Source organism: Toxorhynchites rutilus, chromosome 2 (genome assembly GCF_029784135.1).
Source record: "Toxorhynchites rutilus septentrionalis strain SRP chromosome 2, ASM2978413v1, whole genome shotgun sequence".
NCBI lineage: Eukaryota > Metazoa > Arthropoda > Insecta > Diptera > Culicidae > Toxorhynchites > Toxorhynchites rutilus.
The window spans coordinates 316,150,937-316,175,152 of record NC_073745.1 but is presented as its reverse complement, the minus strand read 5'-3'; positions in this window follow the sequence as shown (position 1 = coordinate 316,175,152).

The window sequence follows — 24,216 nt, the reverse complement described above, 5'->3', positions numbered from 1 at the left end:
ACTAAGCGAAATCATAGGCCGCTACCATCCACATCCCTATTATAGTTAACGACCGTGTCCCGCTGTGACATACCAGCTGCCCTGACTGCCAGCTCAGTACATGAATAATTCCACTACTTCGTGCTTTCCGCTCGCAATTTCTCTACCAGAGAGACCATCTGCGGAACAGAACCTGCCGAAGCTGACTCTGTGTTTTTTTTTGAGCCGTCGGCCAGGTAGTAATGAACTCATAAACTGCTCCCGAATGAGGAGAACCATCGAGGAGTGTGGAGTCCCCCGATCATGGCATGCACTAAAAATAGTTGCCAACTTCTTAGTTTGGAGTTCCACACGCACAGGTTTTTGACCTTGCGACGAAAAACGGTGCGTGCGCCCGACCGCTTTCGAAGAATTTTCATTGTACACACCCCGAAACCACCGAAGGGGAGTAGTGGCGTTGGGTGGTATCCAGAAAACGATCGGCAGCAACTACCAGCCATCGACATCGGCACTGTCGGTTAATCAGAACTTGTGCCAACAGTAGTAGTCGTAGACGCTATTTTTGGACAAAATCTTCAAGTTGCTTCAGCTTCTTGCTTTTCTTAGGTGGCGATGAGTTAGTTTGGAAAAGCGTAAGCTATTGCGACTCACCTCAAATATTGGAGTGCGGAGGGGTGGACTTTGCCTTCAAATGACGGCTATTTAAGTGACGGAGACAAAACATATCTGAGTCATCGTGATATTCACATGGTGCTTGTACGATGAGAGCAAAAGTAAGCCCGCTTTGTTATGATCAGTGACGCATATTTGAAATCGAATCTTGTCACATGCCTATGTAGCAGCTTCTGTTTTTGGATGAGTCAAACATGCTTAGTAATGTGCTTATTGTAAATCTGAAATGAGCAACATACTGCAGTGGTGTTTTGCGTCACACATATTACCTTATGATTAAAAAAAGTAGGCGCAGTACACGAACCACGTACCGACAAAAAAGCGGTTATTGGATACAATACTCAATTCCAGTGCTTGGAAATGTCTCTTCCGCATCAATCTTTTCAGCTGAATTTCAGACCACATTCGATCACCATTGCATTCAGGGTACCGCAAATGAACCAACACCAAGCCTCACAATCACAGCAGGCCACAGTTGATTCATTCAGTTTCGTTCATTCTCTTTTTCGTTCTGCTCTGCGTTCACGGAATCTGAGTTAGATAAAATATCCCTAGTTTTGACATTTGTGCAATTCCAAATGAAATCGTCCAAAACATGCAGATTTTAAAAACATGAATTTTGATTCGAATGAAAGTTTGTATTCCGTTTGGGTTGGAGAAAATATAAGTTTTCCACAGCAATTGGGAATTTTTTGACTCAAGCGTAACTTTTGAAAAGAGGCGTATCGATTTTAGTAGGAGAAATCTTTGATAATTGATATCTAAAAAACTATGAGTCGTACCGAAATAGTGTTTTAGGAAGAGTTATAGAGTATTGATGTCTAAACATGAAAAAAAAAATACTCTTAGAAAAACAATAGTACTCTTTTTTTATTTACAAAAAAAAACTTTAATTTGCAATATCCAAAATACTTGGCAATTTTGAAAATTTTTCTAGTTTTTTTCATATAAAATAGAAGTAATGTAGAAAATTTAAAAAATGGGTCCAAGATGGTAAAACTATTTTTGACGAACTTTTTTATGAATTTCAGAAACTTATTTTTATGAATTTCAGAAACTTCGAATTTTTTGTATGTTAACAATCATTTTTAGCCACAAATTATGATTCCTGATGTGATTTAACACAAAAAAGCTCATTATAAATCTCCTTCTAAATGTAGTCATTCTCGAGATATTTTGAAAAATATGTTTAATTTATTGTCGTTTTTATAGTAAATATTCCCTTTTAATATGTTTGTCGTGTTATACCGTCATGTTCATGAAATTTTATGAATTTGCTTATAATTTCCAACAACTTTTCCAAATACATCATTATGGTAAAAATATATGTTTAGGAGTTACGTTGAAAAACATTCGAAGACATGTGGGTTAACACAAAACGTAGCCGTATTAAAAAATCTTTTTTTATCTGATAATTGCGCCGGCTAGTGACCATTCTATCCTGGATTCCTCGAGTCGAGAAGACGCACCACGCTAGATATGAGGTACAGACTAGGGGACGTTTCTGATTAATGGTCAGCTGCATCCCAATAGGAAGTATCCCGTGTCGGGCACACGTACAGAGCATTGGAGGCAGCAACATCCCAATTACGAAAACACCTGTAATACTAACCTCGAGCCGACCGCGAGTAATCGGTTACATATTACTAACATAGATAATAAGAAAAACTGTCAAAATATTGAACTCCCGGCCCCGTCAGGCTAACGTCATATGAGCCTTGATAAAAATATATATATTGGAAAAAAAAACTTACTATAAAAAAGACAATAAATTAGAAATATGTTTCAAAATATCTCGAGAATGGCTGCATTTAGAAGGAGATTTATAATGAGATTTTTTGTTTTAAATCACATCAGGAATCATAATTTGTGGCTAAAAATGATTGTTAATATACAAAAATTCAAAGTTTCGAAAATTCATAAAAACTCGATGTTGCACAAGGTTCGTCAAAAATAGTTTTACCATCTTGGACCCATTTTTTAAATTTTCTACATGACTTCTATTTTATATGAAAAAAATAAAAAAAAACAAAAAATATGTATTTTGGATATTGCAAATTAAATTTTTTTTTCTCAGTGTATATTTTTTTCATGTTTAGACACCAATACTCTATAACTCTTTCTAAGACACTATTTCTGTACGACTCATAGTTTTTGAGATATAAATTATCAAAGATTTCTCCTACTAAAATCGATACGACCTTTTCAAAAGTTACGCTTGAGTCAAAAAAATCCCAATTGCTGTGGAAAACTCATATTTCCTCCAACCCAAACGGAATACAAACTTTCATTCGAATCAAAAATACTCATGTTTTGTCATTTGTCAATTTCATTTGGAATTGCTCTTATTATAATTTCCGTGCCTGCAAGCAGCTGAACAGGACGCTCATGTGACCATGTAAAATCATGTGACCATATCATGTGCTTGTACAACATGGTTTTGATGAACTACGAAGAATGCATGTTGATGGATGGCGGAACGTATTTGAAGCAGGATTTTGGACAGCTCCCGGCCCTGAAATCCTGCAAGACGACATCCCCAGTAAATTTATGTTCGTCTTCGATGATAACCACCAGGAAGTTCTTGATTTGGCAAGAGATTTGCAGCTGTGGACAAAAATCCCATGTTCTCGTTAGAAACAATACAAAGAACAGGGAAGAATGCATGCAGAAACGTCTCCTTCCATTTATTAAGGCTCACAAAGGTCCGGTGATGTTTTAGCCAGATTTGGCAAGCTGCCAATAGTAGCGTGACAATGAGATTGATTACATCGAAAAAGATCTAAATCCTCGAAATTTCCCTCAGTTCCGCCCAATCGAAAAATATTGGGCAATTTTCGAGCGGAAATTGCAGAAGGGGGCCAAAGTGACTCGGGATGGTCGCTGAGGTTGACCAACAGAGTGTCCAAACTTTGAAGGAGGGCATCCGAGGTAAAGTACGAAAATTCATCAAAACTATAACGGAATAAATTTTTCAGTATTTTTTTTGAGAATAACATTAAATTATCTGTATTTTAATATAAAAATATTTTTTCAACTTCAACCAATCTCGCGATACAATTCGTTTTGTAATTTCGGTTTCTAAATTTTTCAAGCCCTATTTGCAACTATTCAACAAAAACGATTATTTTTATTATAATCAAAAATCATAAAGAAAAAAAGTATTTAAAATAAAACTCCTCAGCGAGTGAGATGTACAGTAAAAACAAGTTTATTTTCAGTCCGAAGCGGATAAAAAATCGTGTTTAATTCACTATAACTTGTCGGTCGAAGTGTCGAAGCGTCGAAGCGTCGGGAAGTGTTTTTTTCCAGTGACGAGTTCTCCAGTCATCGATTTACTTCCGAAACAATAGATTTGAACATTGAGAAAAAAAACAAGTTTTTGTGTTGCATATTTCAACATCGATAACTTCTAAACCCCCGGAAAGTCTGTTTTGTGTAACGTATAATGGGCTATTTTTCTCGAAACAAATATCGCACGTCTTACTCTTATCACAAATCTTAAACTGTAGAAAGTCATTATGACCTACACCGCCTTATCACCACCACAAATATCAAACTCAGCTACTGGCGTTCAAGTATGACGTGTAGATATGACGTCGTATCCGACGACTTATCTGAAAACATTGTGTTCCATTCGGAATAATAAGTCCTCCGTCGGTTCGTTTTTTATTTCAACTAATCTTTTCTGAACACAATTTGCACTAATTAAACACGGTTAATCCGCTCCGGCACTGATTAGCTGCCGTATCGAATCATCAAAAGATGCAAATTCAAGAGACCGCAATGTTGCACGAGTGGCCGAATATAAGTTGGAATTGCTGGCTACCAGAGGCTTCACTCAGTTCAGAATAGTCTTGAATCGTGGGATATTGAATGGTTTCAATAATACACAACTCAAAATGAAAACGGCGATCATCACTGCTTCAGTACTGGGTGTTGTTCTATCTCAAGCGGGATTCGGCAAGCACCTGATTAGTACATCCAAAGTTGTCCCTAAGCTGCACGTATCGGAAGTGACAGACTTGCGCATAGCTGCAGATGAGGCGATGAACAGTTTTTATGAGAACATCTTGAAGACGAAAGCAGATTCCACACTGTTCGTGGTCAACCAGGAACATGCAGTTGATTACCAAATAAGTCATCAACAAAGCACCGTGAATCATATTTGTCTGGAATTTTTGAACAAGAGCGTAGATGTGAACATTAATCTTGCTGGAGTTGAATACACAAATTGCATCACAAGCATGGATAATACACTCAATAACCTAACGTTTCAATACAACAATATTATTGAGCAAACGAAGAAAGCCGAATTGCGTTTTGTGGATGTGTTTCATAGCCATAGCTTGTTTACTACTCCAAAAAGTGTTTTTAGAAGATCTAGAAACAATAAGAATGTGAAAGACAACCCGAAAACTTTGATCGCCGATTTGCAGAGATATGTTAGACAGTTGATAACAAATTTAGAGACGTTGCATGTAGAATATATTGAATGCTTGAGCAAGGGGAAACAGAAGCTGAAGGAAGATCTAGACATAATAAAAGCTGAGCTCATTACCATTTGCCTGGGACAGAAGATTGCTACAAAGTCGTGATGTAATTTCGTATCTAGGTGATGTACATTATAAGATCATGTTGTAGTAATAACCATCGAAACTACTTTGAGATTAATATAGTTTACAATGTATATAGGTTTTATATTCTTGATTGTTTTGACATCCTCGTTCCGTTATTCGGACATATGAATAATTCGATGTCCTTCTGCCCTTCCGGTGACGGGATCGGGATTATTTCAACATCAATAATGATTCACTCACTGATGCTGTTTGTGTAATGAACTTGAATTTGCTACACAGCATGACAGATTCAGATGTAGCTGCGAACTTCTTTAACAGAAGTATTCTGGAGCTTTACGAAACGTTTATTCCACTTCGCGCATGTAGACCTCAAAAGAACCCATGGTTCAATAACGAAATGTTACGATCCACGGTGGAACGTGACGTTGCCTATTCTTTATGGAAAAGAACTTGGAATGAGGCTGACCATGTTCAATATATAAGACTACGAAACAGGGTAACTAGTTTGATCAATTCAGCCAAAGCCAATTATGTGTCACGAAATTTATTCCCATCCTCTTCTAATAGAGACTTGTGGATCAAACTCAAACAGCTTAATGTTGTCAATAATTCCGATCAAACTGATCAATTTGCTAATTCTGCCGATGGGATAAATGAATATTTTTGTTCGAATTTTATCATTAATACCTTCAAACATTCACGTTTTCTTACTAAGCGCAAGTTCATGAGTCCAATCGCAGAACTGTTCATTGATTGATCTTCTAATCGACCCCGTTGAATTTATCTTTTACCAAAAAAATCCTAGTACTTCTACCAAAACTCATCATTATAATATCACATTATTTTTTTCCATAGAAACGTTTCGTGCCCCCTAAAATCTTAACATGCCAAATTTAGCTCCATTTGCTTGATTAGTTTTCGAGTTATGCAGAAATTTGTTTTTCATTTGTATAACAGCCCACCCTTAGAGAGGGGGTGGAGTGTCTAACCACCGTGAAAACATTTATTGCGCCCTAAAACCTCCATATACCTGATTTGGTTTCGTTTGCTGCATTAGTTATCGAGTAATGCAGAATAGGGTTTCATTTGTATGGCAGAAACACCGCCCCCCAAACCGCCATAGAAACATTTATTGCACCCTAAAACCTCCAGATGCATAATTCTGTTGCATTTTCTTGATTAATTCTCGTGTGATATAGAAATTTGTGTTTCATTTGTATGGTAATTCGCAGCTTTTAAACGCTTCAGCTAGAGCGTTAGATAGACTACGGGTATCTCTAAATTCGTATAGTCGCTATGTTTTTAATCTAACACGCTTTTCTAGAGTAACACATCTTCAACATCGATTACTTGGTTGTCCTTTCTATGAATTCTTCAAGCTCAGAACTTGTCTTTTATTACACAAAATAATTAATTTTACGACATCAACATATTTACACGAAAAACATGTACCTTTTAGAAGTGATCATGTACTGAATTATGTTTTACCGATCCACAGCACGTCCCATTATGGTAATACTTTTTTGTAAGGGGAATAGCATTTTGGAATCGGCTTCCTAGCGATATTAAAAATAATGTTTCGCTCAACGGTTTCCGCGAAGACAGCATTGAATGGTTCAACGGGAGGAATTAGCACGACTGAGTAGTAAATTTTATTGTGAGATAAATTGTTAGTTTGCATTCAGAACAGAATACGTTAAATACTCGCGCGTTACAGTAATTTAAAAGGATTTTTCCTTACACTGTAGCCTTTATATGAATAAATTGAAATTGAAATCCATTCTCATCCATTTTCCTGTCAATCAGAAATGCAACAGGCTGAAGAAAACTCGACTCATCACCTTCTTGCATCCCGCCATTACTGTCGAGAATCTACATTGGAGAAAGTGATGCCTTTGGTTTACTCCCTTCTGACAATGTAAAAACTGATTATCACAAACGAGTGGACGGAAAGTATTAACATTCGATCAGCTTTTCCGCGCACTCATAAGTGCTGCTAATGAGTGACGGAACCAATTCTAGGAAGCAAATACAGCGGAAAGGTAATTTGTCAGAATTTCATCTCGTGGCTGTGCTTGCCGCATCTACGCGAAGCCAGTTGTCATCAATCATAATCATATGCATCTTCCCGTCACCCTTTCTACTTCGACTCACCAATCCCGCCTCGTGATCAGCTTCATGCCTTAACCCTTTTCCTTCAGTTAGATCGTTCGCCCCGCACCAGCTAAACGGACAAAGAGCAAGCTCCTTCCCGAAGGGCGTTGAATCATGTTGGGTTGCAATTAAAGTGTTATTTATGGTCTTTTTCGGGTGGTAGAATCGGAACTCTCTGGAGTGTCACACTGTTAAAATTAGTCCTCTCTGTTGATGTTGATGCATGTTTCCCGAAAACATGCCGGGTTAATTCCGAATTCACCAGAAAATTCGGCGGGAAACAGACGGTAAGTGACTTAGGCAACAATTATAGATCACCTTGAATCTTCAATCCTACTGGAAGAATGCACAAGATGGTGAGTAAAAAAAAACTCAGAAGATGCAGTTTGTCTCGAGTTTGTGAAGGCCAACTTGGAGATAAATCTATACATAACTTCTCCAGTTGTGCGAAGAAGTGGCAGCGAAAAAATCTCTCCCGCCGTTCCGAGCTGAAAGACTACAAAAAAAAAGCCAAACCTAGCGATTTAGGGGCCACGGTCTGGGACTTTAGACAGATGGCGCATTTTTCGGCAACACCACACGCGCACACGCTGAATCACACCCTTAAGGAGTCGGCTTTATCGTTTGAAAGAAGGAAAAAAATGTCTAACAGCAAATGATTCGAATCAAGTGACTGAGAAATTCATAGACACACCCAAAACAAAGAAGAAAGCGAGTTCCACATGCAGAAATCGTCCGCCATCGGTATGAGATTGCGCGAGATAATATATTAAGAGCTACCAGCAGATACTCCAGAAACAGTTTCAGTTTCGGATGCAATCTTTCTTCCACAGACATTCGGAAATACGACAAAAAATTAAATCCAAAAGGAATAAAAGAGTGTTTGGTTTTCCGAAATAGATCGCCACCCATCGCTTTTTTTTCCATCACACTCTTTGCACCGCGCGGATGGGATTTAAGTCGCGTGCCAAGCAGATGACGACTTTAATGTAGTGTTTAAGAGTGGTGTGTTGAATTTTAATTAGCTGAATCTAATGAGCAGGAATGATCGTTATGGTTTGCTCCCTCCCTTCTTTTATTCAAATAAAAAAGGTTCTGGTTGAAAATGGAATTCTTAACTGCAGTGTAAAATGTTAAAGGTTATTGATCATTACCTGGTTTGATACGGTTTTAATCCAGCAAAGCACTTCTCCATTATCAAAAACAGCTTCTCGAGCGTCTCCTGATTTGTGACAAAGGGATACAATTCTACACCTGTCAAATGGAGGAAATATGATTTCCGTTCATTAGCCAGTGCTACGAACAATTTCTTTAACGCAATGTGTGGGACATATTTCCGCTCTGATCACCCATGAATTGTGTTTGAATGTTATTGATCCCATGTTTTGATACATTTTGTCGTATGTTGCCCCACACTGCGGCTCATTCAGAGTGTGGTGCCGTGAGATGATACCCAAAACAAAGAACTTTAGTCGCCAATAACCTCTTGGTCTATACCTTGCGTCACACATAGAAACGACTTTTTTGTTTAAACCTGTGAGGAATACCTCTTTATTAGGAGTGGCCAAAATTTATGTCATTGCGAGCGACTAGTTGATCAGATGTCAGGCTGCGGTTGACTTGTATCAATGAATCATTAAAAAATGAATAAAGTGTTCAAAGATGAAACAAAGTTCAAACGAAAACCAAAAGCAATACTAATAAATATTCAATCGAAATCATTCTATAAAATTATCGATTATTGAATAATTGATAGGTAAAACATTATTTTCTTCAAATTACTGAATATCGGAGTATGTGTGAATAAAATCGGCATTTTATATGTTCAGAGATATTTTTTAAAATTAAAAATACCCCCGAGTAGAATATTATATTTCCTAATTACCGAAAGGTATAACAACTATCATTAGCGGAGACAATATGACGTTGTTAGCACGTTTGAAGGATGTATAAAAAATTGAAAACTCCTTTTCCATCGACATACTTCGCAACCAGGCGATCACCATAATAATACAATTATACGTTTTGCCTTTTGGATTACTTCCCTTAGTATCTCGTTATTCGGATTTGGCAACCAGCGGCAGTTATTTGTTGACAAAACTGAAATAAATGTATTTAATTGTACATTTTTGACTTGTACTTTGACTTGTTCCACTAATGTTATTGAAGGTCAGGTCGGACTCGATTATTCGGGATTATCCGGAGTATTTTATTTTTGATTTTCGGAAATTTTGAATAATTTTTATAATAATTCCATATTGAATAGCTAATATGGGTATCGAATGAGAGGCCTTGACTAGTAGAATACAGTTATTTATGAAGAAATGCAAATCCACTACAAAATGGCGGATTTCATATTTTAACAGAATTCCATCAATATGGGTATCAAATGTAAGGGCTTGATTAGTAGAACACAGTTATTTATGAAAAATTCAAATCCAAAATGGCCACCACCACAAGATGGCGCATTATATATTTTTTTCACAACCCCATTAATATGGGTATCAAATGAAAGGGCTCGACTAGTGAAATATAGATATTTATAAATGCAAATCCAAGATGACGGCCACTACAAAATGGCGGATTTAATCTTTTCTCAGAACCCCATCAATATGGGTATCAAATGAAATGTTTTGACTAATAGAATACAGTATATCATCAAAATATTCCGAAGAAAGTTAGGTAAGAAATGAAAATTAAAAAAACATTTTTTTTAATGTTATACGATTTAATGTACTGAAAGCTAGAAAATAATTGGATAAGTAGCAGTGTGGCAACCCTACAAGACACTCAAACATACATACAAACAGGTTAAGCTGAATGAAACCATTTAAAAATTAATTAGTTGTTTTGGGACTGCGGTCATTTTGGATTTGCATTTTGCATAAATAACTGTGTTCTACTGGTCAATCCCTTTCATTTGATTTACATATTGATGGGGTTTTTAGAAAATGTGTAATCCGCCATTTTGTAGCGGCCGTTATCGTGGATTTACATTTTTCATGAATAACTGTGTTCTACTAATCAAGCCCTTGCATTTGATACCCACATTGAAGCGGTTCTGAAGAAATATATAATCCGCCATTTTGTAGCGGCCGCCATCTTGGATTTTGAAGATCATGGAATACGCAGTTTTATAATGACACCAGAAATAAAGATGTGTTCCAAATTTCAGATCAATTGGTCAACAAGAAGAGGGTTAAATTTCTATTAATGTGGTACAGCGCTACAGACAAAGTTACAAAGTCACGAACATACAAACGGGTCAACCTAGAAAAAATGTTTAATAAATAAGTGCAAATCATAATTATATTACGTTTACCGAGAGAAAACTCGTTTTTTTATGACTCGATTATCCGGAGGATTCGATTATCCGGAATGAAAAAAAAAATCAATACTCCGGATAATCGAGTCCGACCTGTATATAATAAAGAAAAATATGTCAGTTTTGAAGCATAGATGATGCATGAAATTGATTATTATCCTTGAGTTGTTGTTTCATTTATCAGTCTACGAAATCTACGGAAGATATTTGTTATATCTCGAATTTGTTTTGGTTCTTCATGAGTAAATTTTTCTATAAATTTTCTCCAGGGAAATATATTCAAAAAAGTATACGCTAACACTAAATACGTTTGAATATGTTGAACTGTAAAGATATGAGCTTAATAATTAATTTCAGAATACTCTAAATTCATTACTACGTTTCTTATCATGGCTATAGCGATACTTTGCAAAGTTATTTCACACCACTTAATTTTCAAAACTTACATTCTGCAATTAGCAGCCTTCAAAGGTGTAATTCTTTCCAATCATATTTTTTATTGCTTTTAGAAATCTTATGCCGGATGTATAATTGTTTCCAACATTATCAATTTGTCATTTCAGGAATCATATAACTGAAGGAACATTATTAAAATTGTGATAATTTTTTGGTTTAGTAAAAGTTATGATCGAACAACTGGATGTGTAAAACTCAAACAACTAAAATCTGAAAACACAAAGAAATGCAGTAGATTTTGTTTATTATGACTCCGCTTCACATGCATAAGTACGTATTTAGTAAAAGTTATGATCGAACAACTGGATGTGTAAAACTCAAACAAATCTCAAACAATCTGATAAAACAGACACTTACACAAAGAAATACAGTAGAATTCGACTCCGCTTATATTGACCAACCGCCTATTATTACGTAATTAAACAACAATGTTTGGTTCTCATATAAAATTATTTGTAAAAAAAATAATGATATTAGGTTGTCAAAAAAGTCCTGCGGTATTTCCGCGAGGTGTCGTTGTAAGCGCGTAGTTCTAGTAGTATTCATTGTATCGAGTCATACTATAGCTTGTTGGAAAGGTATTTTTGCGCGCTATAATATAGTCCTTGACAGTGTTTTGTTTGGTTAAGTCGTTCGTGAGTTATAGTGTCACAAATATGGAGCAATATAACGAGAAAACCCGACATATTTTACAGTACTACTATGACAAAGGCAAAAATGCATCTCAAGCTGCCAATAAAATTTGTGCAGTTTATGGACCCGATACAGTTCCCATTTCCACCGCACAACGATGGTTTCAACGTTTTCGTTCTGGTGTAGAGGTCGTCGAATATGCGCCATGCTCCGGAAGGCCTGTCGTCGAAAATTGCGACAAAATCGCTGAATTAGCCGAGAAAGACCGGCATAGTAGCAGCCGTAGCATCGGCCAAGAGCTGGGGATAAGTCATCAAACCGTTATTAACCATTTGAAGAAGCTTGGATTCACAAAGAAGCTCGATGTATGGGTGCCACACACGTTGACGCAATAAAAAACATCTTTGACCGTATCGACGCATGTGAATCGCTGCTGAATCGCAACAAAATCGACCCGTTTCTGAAGCGGATGGTGACTGGCGATGAAAAGTGGGTCACTTACGACAACGTGAAGCGCAAACGGTCGTGGTCGAAGCCCGCTGAAGCGGCTCAGACAGTGGCCAAGCCCTCATTAACGGCCAGGAAGGTTCTGCTGTGTGTTTGGTGGGATTGTCAAGGAATATTTAATCTATTATGAGCTGCTTCCCTATGGCCAAACGCTCAATTCGGACCTGTACTGCCAACAACTGGACCGCTTGAAGGTAGCACTCATGAAGAAGAGGCCATCTTTGATAAACAGAGGCCGCATTGTCTTCCATCAGGACAACGCCAGGCCACACACTTCTTTGGTGACGCGCCAGAAGCTCCGGAAGCTCGGATGGGAGGTTCTTTTGCATCCGCCGTATAGTCCGAACCTTGCACCAAGTGACTACCACCTGTTTTTGTCCATGGCGAACGAGCTAGGTAGTCAGAAGTTAGCCACAAAAGAGGCCTGTGAAAATTGGCTATCCGAGTTTTTTTTGCCAATAAGGAAGCGAGCTTCTATAACAGGGGAATTATGAAGTTGGCATCTCGTTGGGAACAAGTCATCGAACAAAACGGCGCATATTTGACTTAAAACAGATGATTGTAACTAATTTTATGAACAAATGAAAATTAAAAAAAAATACCGCAGGACTTTTTTGACAGCCTAATATAATGACTTCTTCACAGGCATTAGTACGTATTTACATAAAAAACGTGTTTTTTCACAAAAATTTTTGCATGACGTCCGCCTAACATGACCTCCCTTCGATGTCATTATAAACGGATTCCACTGTATTAGGTTGGGGGAACAACTTCATTATTTTTGCGTGAAATTCAAAACTCGTTTTAAAATGTTAGAATTGGTTAGAATTCTGGTCAACTCTGGTCAATCGCTAGCTTGAAATGGCCCAGTTGTTGAAAGTAGAGATCTGAATTTAGTGTTTGGCCGCACGGAAGCAACTCATAATGAATGTTTCTTTTCAAGTCGCACCAAATACACAGTAGAACCTCCTGGCCGTTAGTCCTGGTTTGGTCACTGTTTGAGCTGCTTCACCATACTTTGACCATGATCGTTTTCGCACAAATTGTCGTATGTGACCCATTTCTCATTCCCAGTCACCATCCGTTTAAGATATTCGGTTTATTCTTTTCATTTGTTCATTTGTTTTTGGTGTTAATTGGTGTGACACCAGAACATTTTTGAATCTAACTTTGAACAAATGATTTAAAACTGTTCTATGATCGATCTACAGACTTCAGACATGCCAGTCAGCTTCGATTATTTCTGTGACGGACATTTCAGTGCAAGGTGCATCTTTAACATCAAAAACAGGAAGTGGGTTATATCTATGGTATAACCGCAAGGGTGACGTATGACTATCGTTGATTTAGAGATCATTTGTTTGAAGTTGAATCTAAATCCATCCTGAATTAATGAATAAATAAATATTTGGGTGACTTCAAAAACGAGAGTGTTACTTTGAAGACTCAAGGTTTTATGCATCCAATATTGGATACAAAAAACCTTGTTCTGAAGAATAATCTTCAGAAGCTTTCCTGTTAACTGCACTTGATTGACAAATCACAAAACCAAATGTATGTGGTCGCAGTATTATATGGATAGAAAACATTAAAATAAACTCGCTTGAATGTAATTTTCAATTCCAAGGGGAACTGGCAGATTATTTTTCAGCAACGATCATTTCTTTCCAGGTTTCCTCTCGATAACCAGCAAACGAAAAGAGTTGCGCGCGTGTATGTGTGTGTGTGTGTGGCGGCTGCTTCTATGTCTTCCCGAGGAACCGTATTTCGATGCTGATACTCTCTTGGTCACCTTCTCTTCTCCTTCTGATCGATCGGCTTTTCTGCGCTCCCTCACAGTTAAAACAAACTGATTGCATTTCAGGTCAGGTCAAGCCAGGTAATGAATACCTCGATCCCTCGCCGTTCAGCTCGTTCAGTAACGATGTTGTCTTGTCGATGTCCTCAGGCGTCGTGCACAAATTACGTAACGCAAAAATCCGGATTTTGAACCTCCCCCCCCCTTTCGTAACGCAATTTCCTATCTCTAATAAACAGAAAGTAACGCAACATCTAACCCCTCCCCCCTTATCGCGTTACGTAATTTGTGCACGACGCCTCACGAAAAATGAATGGGTTTCACCACCAGAATATCATTTCAGTATGCTTTTCGTGCGTGATTGAATCGAGAGAAGGTGTGGTTTACGATGGCAATTTGGAAGGCAAACTAGAGGAGAATGAACTCTCTGAGTATGAAAATTTCGGCGACTGAGCAATAATCGATTGAAAATTATATAATTTTGGCGATACGAAACATTTTCCGTTTTTCATGTTATGCATCCATTATTGGATACGAAAATATCCTACTGATGGGAAAGAATAATCTTCAGAAGCTTTCCAAATGTATTTGGTCGCTGTGTTCGCCATATAATTAGAAAACATTAAAATAAACTCTTTCGCATGGATGTATTCTTCAATTCCCAGGGAACTGGCAGATTATTTTTCAGCAACGATTAGATCTTTCAGGAATTTCCTCGATGCTGTATGGCATCCAAACGAAAATTCTCGTTTCAGTTTGGCCTGCAAAAAACTTTTCTGAACTCTAATCCATCAAATTTGGAGCCCTGAAAAGGGCCGTTGATTATATGCTAAGCTAATATAGCACCCTCTCCTTGGATTCGATGGGCCAGCTGAATGTCCTTGGGCATGATGTGACGCGTTTTACGTGGATAGCACACAAATTTGTATCTTCGAATAAGCCTCCTGTAGCGTCATAACCGCGGAACTTTGGAAGCACAAGTCGGTTTTGAAGTCCTGAGCAATTCCACGATCCAAAAGCTGCAAAGGTAGCTTGCGGATCAGCAATTCGGTCGACTTCCGATAGCGATGAATTTCACGCAAAGTTCCCGGTCGATAGCGATGTGGCTTCTTCACCTATCCTGCGGCTGGTGCGCTTATCCGAGCTGCTTTCGTGTGCCTTACCACTGAAAGACTAACCTGCTATCTGCTTGGTCCCAAACAAACGAGTCGTCACGGTGCGAGAGTAGAGTAAGAAATGAACGAAAGCAAAGGAAGCGTCATTTTATAACCTGTTTTCGAAGCATTCATTAAGCTATTGAAACAATTTTCCGACTCAATAAATAGCAATCATATAACTCTTGGACATTTTATCTTTTGTATGAAATGATTATCACTGTTCCGTTGATCCGAAGCAGAATGAATCACGCTTAAAGAAGGAATGGATTTTTTCTTGGAATTTACTCAGCAAAAATAATGCCCTTTCCCAACACTTAAAAACGACAAACGGTAAACAGTTTCATCAAAGTGATTTCTTCGATATGGGGATATATTCACTACATCATGTCATGTATTTCATATTCTTCATTATGAAATCCATATCCATGGCACCTATCGGTATCGAATTATCATCGACACCACGATTTTCGCTAAATGCTCCTTTCAGTTCGGCCTGTAAAAAACTTTTCTGAACTCTAATCCATCAAATTTGGAGCCCTGAAAAGGGCTGTTGATTATATGCTAAGCTAATATAGCACGCTCTTCTCGGATACGATGGGCCAGCTGGATGTCCTTGGGCATGATGTGACGCGTTTTGCATGGATAGCACACAAATTGGTATCTTCGAATAAGCCTCCTGCAGCGTCATAACCGCGGAACTTTGGAAGCGCAAGTCGGTTTTGAAGTCCTGAGCAATTCCACGAACCAAATGCTGCAAAGGTAGCTTGCGGATCAGCAATTCGGTCGACTTCTGATAGCGACGAATTTCACGCAAAGTTACCGGTCAATAGCGATGTGGCTTCTTCACCTATCCTGCTGCTGGTGCGCTTATCCGAGCTGCTTTCGTGTGCCTTTCCACCGAAAGACTAACGAGCTCGACTCCTCACGGTGCGAGAGTAGAGTAAGAAATGAACGAAAGCAAAGGAAGTGTCATTTTATAAAACATAAAAGAATCGAATGTAAACCCCACCCTCTTTATTATATAAGCTTACTGTATACTCACGAATATAATAAGGGTGGGATTTAGATTCTATACTTTTATGGTTTATAAAATGACGCTTCCTTTGCTTTCGTTCATTTCTTACTCTACTCTCGCACCGTCAGGACTCGAGCTCGTTAGTCTTTCGCAGACAGCTCGTTAGTCATTCGGTGGTAAGACACACGAAGTCAGCTCGGATAAGCGCACCAGTAGCAGGATAGGTGGAGAAGCCACATCGCTATCGACCGGGAACTTTGCGTGAAATTCATCGCTATCAGAAGTCGACCGAATTGCTGATCCGCAAGCTACCTTTGCAGCATTTGGTTCGTGGAATTGCTCAGGACTTCAAAACCGACTTGCGCTTCCAAAGTTCCGCGGCTATGACGCTGCAGGAGGCTTATTCGAAGATACCAATTTGTGTGCTATCCATGCAAAACGCGTCACATCAAGCCCAAGGACATCCAGCTGGCCCATCGTATCCGAGGAGAGCGTGCTATATTAGCTTAGCATACAATCAACGGCCCTTTTCAGGGCTCCAAATTTGATGGATTAGAGTACAGAAAAGTTTTTTACAGGCCGAACTGAAAGGAGCATTTAGCGAAAATCGTGGTTTCGATAATAATTCGTTACAGATAGGTGCCATGGATATGGATTTCTTAATGAAGAATATGAAATACATGACATGATGTAGTGAATATATCCGAAGAAATCACTTTGGTGAAACTGCATTATAAAATTATTTGTGTACGAATGCCGCAATCGATAGTCGACTCTAATTTGCGCTGGGTAATTTCCTCGGAGGACTCGATTCCTCCTTTGAACATTAATAATCTCTTTCTGGCAAAACGATGTGGTATGAATCACATTATTTGAATGATAGAATGAAGAAGTTTTCTGCCAATTTCCTTCAACCTCCAAACGTATCTTTCTCCCGTTTGTCGTTTTCGCGTTCGCTAATCCTTTCTCACAACACCCATTTCTCGTTTGAGAAATTGTTGAGTAAACATTGTTTGCCAGTGCTCGTAGAGCGGGAATTCCTAAAGATTCATTGCACCTCTAATAAATTGCCGAAAGACGTGGTCTTACGTTGATCGCACTTGATTGAAAAAATCCAAAACGAAATGTATTTGGTCGCAGCATTATATGAGTAGAAAGCAAATAATCGCTCGAAAATGACTTGATTTTCGCGATGTGAAACATTTTCCGTTTTTCATGTTATGCATCCAATATTGGATACTAAAATTTCCACTGATGGGGAAAAAAAATATACAGAAGCTTTCCTGTTAATTGCGATTGATTGAAAAATAACAAAACCAAATGTATTTGGTTGCAGTGTTATATGGATAGAAAACATTGAAATAAACTCTTTCGCATGAATGTATTTTTCAATTCCCAGGGGAACTGGCAGATTATTTTTCAGCAACGATGATAGCAACGAGAATTCCGCGCGCGTGTGTGTGTGTGTGTGTGTGTGGCGGCTGCTCCGATGTTTCAAGCGGAACCGTGGCATCACTCTCCTCCTGATGGATTCCCTTTTGGCCTTAGGTGCACAAACAGGCTCTTGGTGACACCGTTCATCAGCGTTTTCATGATAAACGAAATTAGCTTCACAACAACAGCGACAACATGCTCCAATCGCTGTTCAACTGAGTGGGTTTACGAGCGGCGCTCGCTTATATACCGATTGGTGATTTCAATAGACACCTATAAGACTATTGAAACAAGTTTTTGGATGAAAAAGTAACAAGTATATGACGCGTAGACATTTTATCTTTCAAATGAAGTGTTTATCATACCATTTCGTTCAGTTGTTTAAGAGCTATTAACGCTCAAAATCTCGGTCTTCAGCGTAACGCTTTCGTTCTCGAAACTTTGGTTTTACACCCCGGTATACAAATGAAAGACGTAGTCCTACGTCAAAATGTCTGTACGAAATCGACGAAATCAAAATTGCACGTCATTAGCTGTTACAGAATCGGCACCAAAAACCAATAAACCATCCAAATGTACCGAAATCTCTCTTTGTTGACTTCCATTGTTAACACCTGTAACCAAACGTTATGTTACAATATGGGATTTGGTGGAAATGTTTAGTTATTAGTAGTGACACCAACCAAAACAAATAGATTTAGGTGTGTTTGTTTGTCGGAGTAATCATCGTGTGTCTCGTCGTCGCAGCGAAAGGACTTAATGGAAAAGTACCTGGGAACCTGAATAAGGTCAAAAGCTTGAATAGTTTGAAAGAATTGAAAAAAGCGAGCAAAGAATTTGAAAAGAAAAAAAAGCGTTGAGAGGAGAAAATGAGACAGAATCGGGGAGTCTTCGCGAAGATCTGGTCACGGACGGACGCAGTTGCTATTACTGCGAAAATTAACTAAAAGTTATCCCTAAATTTAAAAGGGTTTAAGTCCTCCGTGTGTGAACTAGCCACGTAAAAAGACTAGTTCACAGAGAAATTCAACTGTTTCCGGTTCCCGGTTCCACGGTATTTACCGTGTGCGTTCGCGAGACAGTGAGTGCGAGCAATTTAGCCAACTCGACCCTCTGGCTAACCAGTGTCGCCGGCGGACATTATATACGGCCGTGCCACGTGAGAAGTTTGTTCCCGTCTTGTGACCGTCATCCAGTATCCTGTCCAGCCGAAGCCGCCCCGTTCCCGTCATCAGTTCCAGCCCAGAAGATCCCGGAAGTGCACCAACGCAACGAACGGCCGCAACGAACAGGTGAGCTCGAGCCAAATTGAAACAAAAAAAAAATTATAATAAAAAAAACAGTACATGGACAGAATTTATATAATAAGTTTATTTATTGTGTGGCCGTCCAAACTGCGGATTTCATTATTTTTGTGTTAGGTTTTCCAGTGTAAATCTTGTTTTCCGCCATCCGTTAAAAGTGACTATGTAACGTGCTTTTCCACCAAATAGTCCGTCATTTTGTGTCCACCATTGTTCTGTATTCCCGTCGCGAGTTATTGTTTGAAGTTTCCCCAGAGATCTCTAAACAGACGACCCAAGCTGTGTCGAAAGAACCAGCTTAAAAAAAAAGTAAAAAACTATCACACCCTGTAACTCACAACTGAATGGAATCAACTATTTTGCTTTTGGTTCCAGTCAGCTTCTAAACAGTCCACATTTGACGATTTGATTTCCATTTATAGACGCAGGGCATATCTTGGGAACAGATTAAACAGACTTTTCACAGTCCATCTCACTCCTACTGGTAACTGTCCGTTTTACCCCACCAGTACAATTATTTCAATAATTTAAATTTTCCACTCAAAAATTTATTTACTTTTCCGTACATACCTAATATCGCTTCTCTGTTAACTCACAAACCGAAACCATCAGCGAATTGAATTTTGATATTAAACCACTCAAAATACTCAATATCGAAGCAGCTAAAAGTACATCCTCACGCGGAATCATGTGTGATTTTCTGTTTTTGTTTCCCTCTTCCATTTCTAATCAGTTTTCATTGCCATAGGGTGGCTTAAATATTATAGAATAACATGTAGAAAGTGTTCTCATTAACAGAAATCGGAAATTCAAAATGTAAATATAGAATCAACCACCTGTCCATATTACCCCCACTGTCCGTATTACCCGCGGTTCCCCTATATCGCGGACAACCCTTTGGCCACCCCTGCTCTATATATTGTCGCAGGAAAATGACCACCAAAGGACTCGACAGTGCAACAGATGCAATATCGTAGGGCAGCCTTAAAAATTGAGCCTCCATGACATGGATAAAAGAACAATATGAGAAGGATATGTTTCGATAATCCCACGCGCAAAAACACATATATTTTACTTAGCTAAGCACCATTATCGGTAGCATGTCTGTGTCTTATATCTGGTATATACAGTACTGGACAAAATAAAGTACGCACCTGTGATATTTTCAAACTTTCTTGATTGTGGTTGAATCTAAGGCAGATGGATATTCGAAGTGTTCTAACAAAATACAGTACATAATCATAAAATAAGCATTTATTGGTAATGAACTTCTTCTCTAAGCCAACTTTTTGCGCCGAATCTTTAAGATTCCTTTCAAAAATGCTGATGTAATTGTCTGCCGTCTGTCGGGGGACTTCAACGGACGGGATTTTTACGGGCAACGATTCGGGGATGTTTTCCTCTTTCTATTTATCGGCATCGGCGGTAGAGTGCGAAGCAAGTAAGCAGTAACCAGCGAAATTGCAGGAAAGAACTAAGAGTTTCCAGGAGCGTGTAACACTGAACCTTTTACTACGTTCAACGTTGTGTATTGGATCAAACACTTATAGTAAGTACAACAACAACAAAGTGTCTAAGCCTATTGGCACGGACGGTACTTTGACGTAGGACTCTGATTGTTTAGAACAGTTGTTTTTTTAAATGTAATTATTTTCATTGTTCAGAAATCTGTTAGTTTAACTCTTTTGAAACTCCAAACAGTTGCCCTGAAAAGGGCCGTTTATTATATATACTCATAACCGTTACTCTCTTCTTAATAAAACGATAGTTTTATGCATAATCTTTCGGAAAAACACAAAAAAAAAAGTTTGCTCCCATTATTTCAGAAAGAAACATCAAATTCAATTGTCTTATATTGATATTCTAGGGAAAAATGTCTCACCATGAGTTTTTAAACCCGTCATCAAGCTGGATTGATTCTATTAAAGGAACATTTTATATTTCGTTAGACAATAACTTACTGCTTATAAAAAAAACCCGGTATATTGCCAAACTGAACTACTTAAAGCTTTTGGTAGACAAATATGCTAGAAAACTTTGATTGAGTTTTTCTCAGTTGCTGATTTTGGAACATGGGACAACTATGCGTTGAACGACAGTATGGTATTGTGATTTCTTTCCATTGTATTATTCATATTATTAGTCTTTTTCTAAGGCACCAGAAACAGTGTTTATCTGGAAAGGTACAGATTTTTTCGTTATTATTGGTACAGATTCTGTACGGTACAGAGTACAGATTTTCGTCAAAAAGTACAGATTGGTACAGATTTTTTGCGCGTGTAAAATTTCTTAGATTTGAACAATGCAACATTAAGGTACAAGACGACTTTTACGCCACAGTGTCGCAATATAGCAATCTAGTTTCCGAAAAACTATGTACAAGCATCATCAAACACACGAATGATTTGCAAATGTAAATGTAGTGTTTGTAGTAAATAGAGTATTTTTTTCATGCTAATAAAACAGATTTTTCTCTATAACGAATATTTTCGATGGTACAGATTTTTTGAAGAAGAAAATACAGATGAAAAAGATTTTTAACCCCTCTGGTACAGATGAAAATGTGGTAACACTGATTGGGAGCAACAGTTTTTTCGGTGAAATGTTCATTTTCGGACTATCACAATCAAGTCGTATTGGTTCTTCTGTTCAATCTATCATAGAAGGAATTGAGTCATTGATAATTATGAATATGAGTCATGAAGATTATTTATATTTCATTTCGTTTCATTTTTGTGATGCGAAGTAATGCCGATCTCAATAAGTCCTCGCATGATAATCGCTGCCATTCTCCTATTATTTATATAATTTTTCGCTATACAATTGCCCATGTTACCGTAGCCCGGAAGACACTCGCTTTAGATGTTCGTCACCCCTTCATATACAGAAGTCATTCGCTAACTGGACTATCTTCAAAGGGACTTATTATAACAGGGCGTACGTTAACTGAGTTGCAAAACAGTTATGTAGCAATTATAGATGTCATCTTCAATTTGAAGTATTGCTTTTTCTGTTTTGCACTCCAGTTTACGAGTAAAAGTCGATAATTGTTTGATTTTCCGGCCCAATTAACGAACGATCTCTGTTTGGCCATGGCGAGCCCAATATTTAGAGAACATCCGTTAACAGTCAACGACATGCATCGACAAATCTTGACTACGATGTACTTTCAAGCAGATACTCATATTTATAGATTTTTGCGATTTCAATAGTTTGTTTTCGAAGCAGTTTTGAGATATTTAAACAAGTTTTTGGGTCAATTAGTAAACTCATACACATTTTATCTTTCGAATGAAGTGGTTGACATATTGATAAAGAGGTGTTAACGCTCAAAACTTTGCACCCCAAACGTAACACGCAGTAGTTTCAGAAATCTTAAACTTACGTCCCAGTACAGATTCAAATATGATGTGATGCAAGAATACCGAGGTGCTCTTCACCATGCAAATGGACGCGGTGTCCCCACCGAACAATTCCATTCCATTCTTTGTTTTTGATAGGCTTCAAACTTTGCAGTTCATTCGCCTCTTTCCCACCGAACAAAATTGCAGCATACGATATCTATCATTCATTCTTCCTTAGAATCGAGCAAAACCATTATGTGTGTAACATCAGCATTGAGAAAGACTGCTGTTTGATAGCTGGAGCGATACGACTTGAATGATGATAATGATGATGATGGTTTGAATTACAGAGGCTTTCAAATTCATCAGTTCATTCGCCTCCAGCTTTGAGAAGACCAATTTGAAAAATGCAATTGCATTTCGAGCGACCAGTTTACGCCTGTCTTGTTAGCAGTGATATTTGGATATTGTACCTCCCTCATACATACTCATCACAACAATACGATAGGAAAATGTGTATTCTTCCAATTTTCCTTAATTTAAATCTCTTATGGGTAAGGGAACGTATACGGAATGTATAAATTTCCCAAACAAATTAAAAGAATTACCGATTCGATTGGAATGCAAACCATCAAAATTCATTCATAGATAAAATAAATGTTAATGGTAAAACTATTTCATAGAAAACCGTGACCAGTTTCCTGATTTGGTACCATTACTGAAAGACGTAGTCTAATGTCAAATAAGGTAATGATTTCATATTCATATTTTCATTTTTATTCACTAATGTCGACAGGATTAGCCCTAATGATCGGATTATATGTATTTAATAGATATTAAACCACATAACTAGACAACTTACTAATGTGTAGATGTATAGTGTGTAATGTGTTATGATCCGTTATTCTCATCTCATGTTTCCTAAATGATTTATTAAGTTTTTGTGATTGTTACAAATACAAAATGTTAACGGGTCAGGCGGGCCAACCGGAAGAGCCGACACCCAAACTAGCGTTGGCTGAAAACATTTCATCTTTGGCAGAAATGATGCTATTTCGTGTACTGGAGGGTCAAATGCGCAAATAATGAGCTGTTTTAAAAGCTTAAAAATGGTTTGTATGTATGCGAGCAGACATCTTTTTCTGTTTTCTTTTCTCATTTCATTTGGGATTGTGCTAAAAAAAAAGTCCATACGACGTCAATGGGGATCGAACCAAGGACGGCTGGAATGTAAAGCTATTTCACACAACCACGCTGTCCATATAGCTTCCAGTGCTGTTATAAAGAATCGTGATAATATCACACTTCATCATAAAATTAAGTTGGAATGTGTTTTCTAGGAGGATAAAGAAGAACACGAACGAGAATCTATCTTTCTCTGTCTGGGCCGTGTGTCTAGCAAACTATACGAAAAGCTTTCATATACTTTAATTTAAATATGCCTCCTGTTTCGCTCGCTCATATTGGCTCTAGCATATATATTATACAAATGATATACATGTATTGGGGAGTAGAACATTTTCCGTTATTTTTCAGCTCATTCAATGTAATAAATCGGGATGTCATAACATGTGCTAAAAATTAACTTTGGGTGTAGTGGGCCGCAGGTTTAGTATAGCTGGTTTAGAGCCTGATTATTCCGATTATTCCATTCCACTTTTGTTCTCTAGATTTCTCGTAGTAATTTTATATTTCGCCATGCTGTCTCACTAAGGCCGATATATGCTTGCCCTCGCGAAGGGGTTATCTTCTTAGGTTTTTTAGCCTGTGAATATGGGAACCTTCTATTACGATATGGAAACCACATTGGAAGTGGGCTGAATAACGCTATTCGACCTTCACATCAGTTAATCAATGA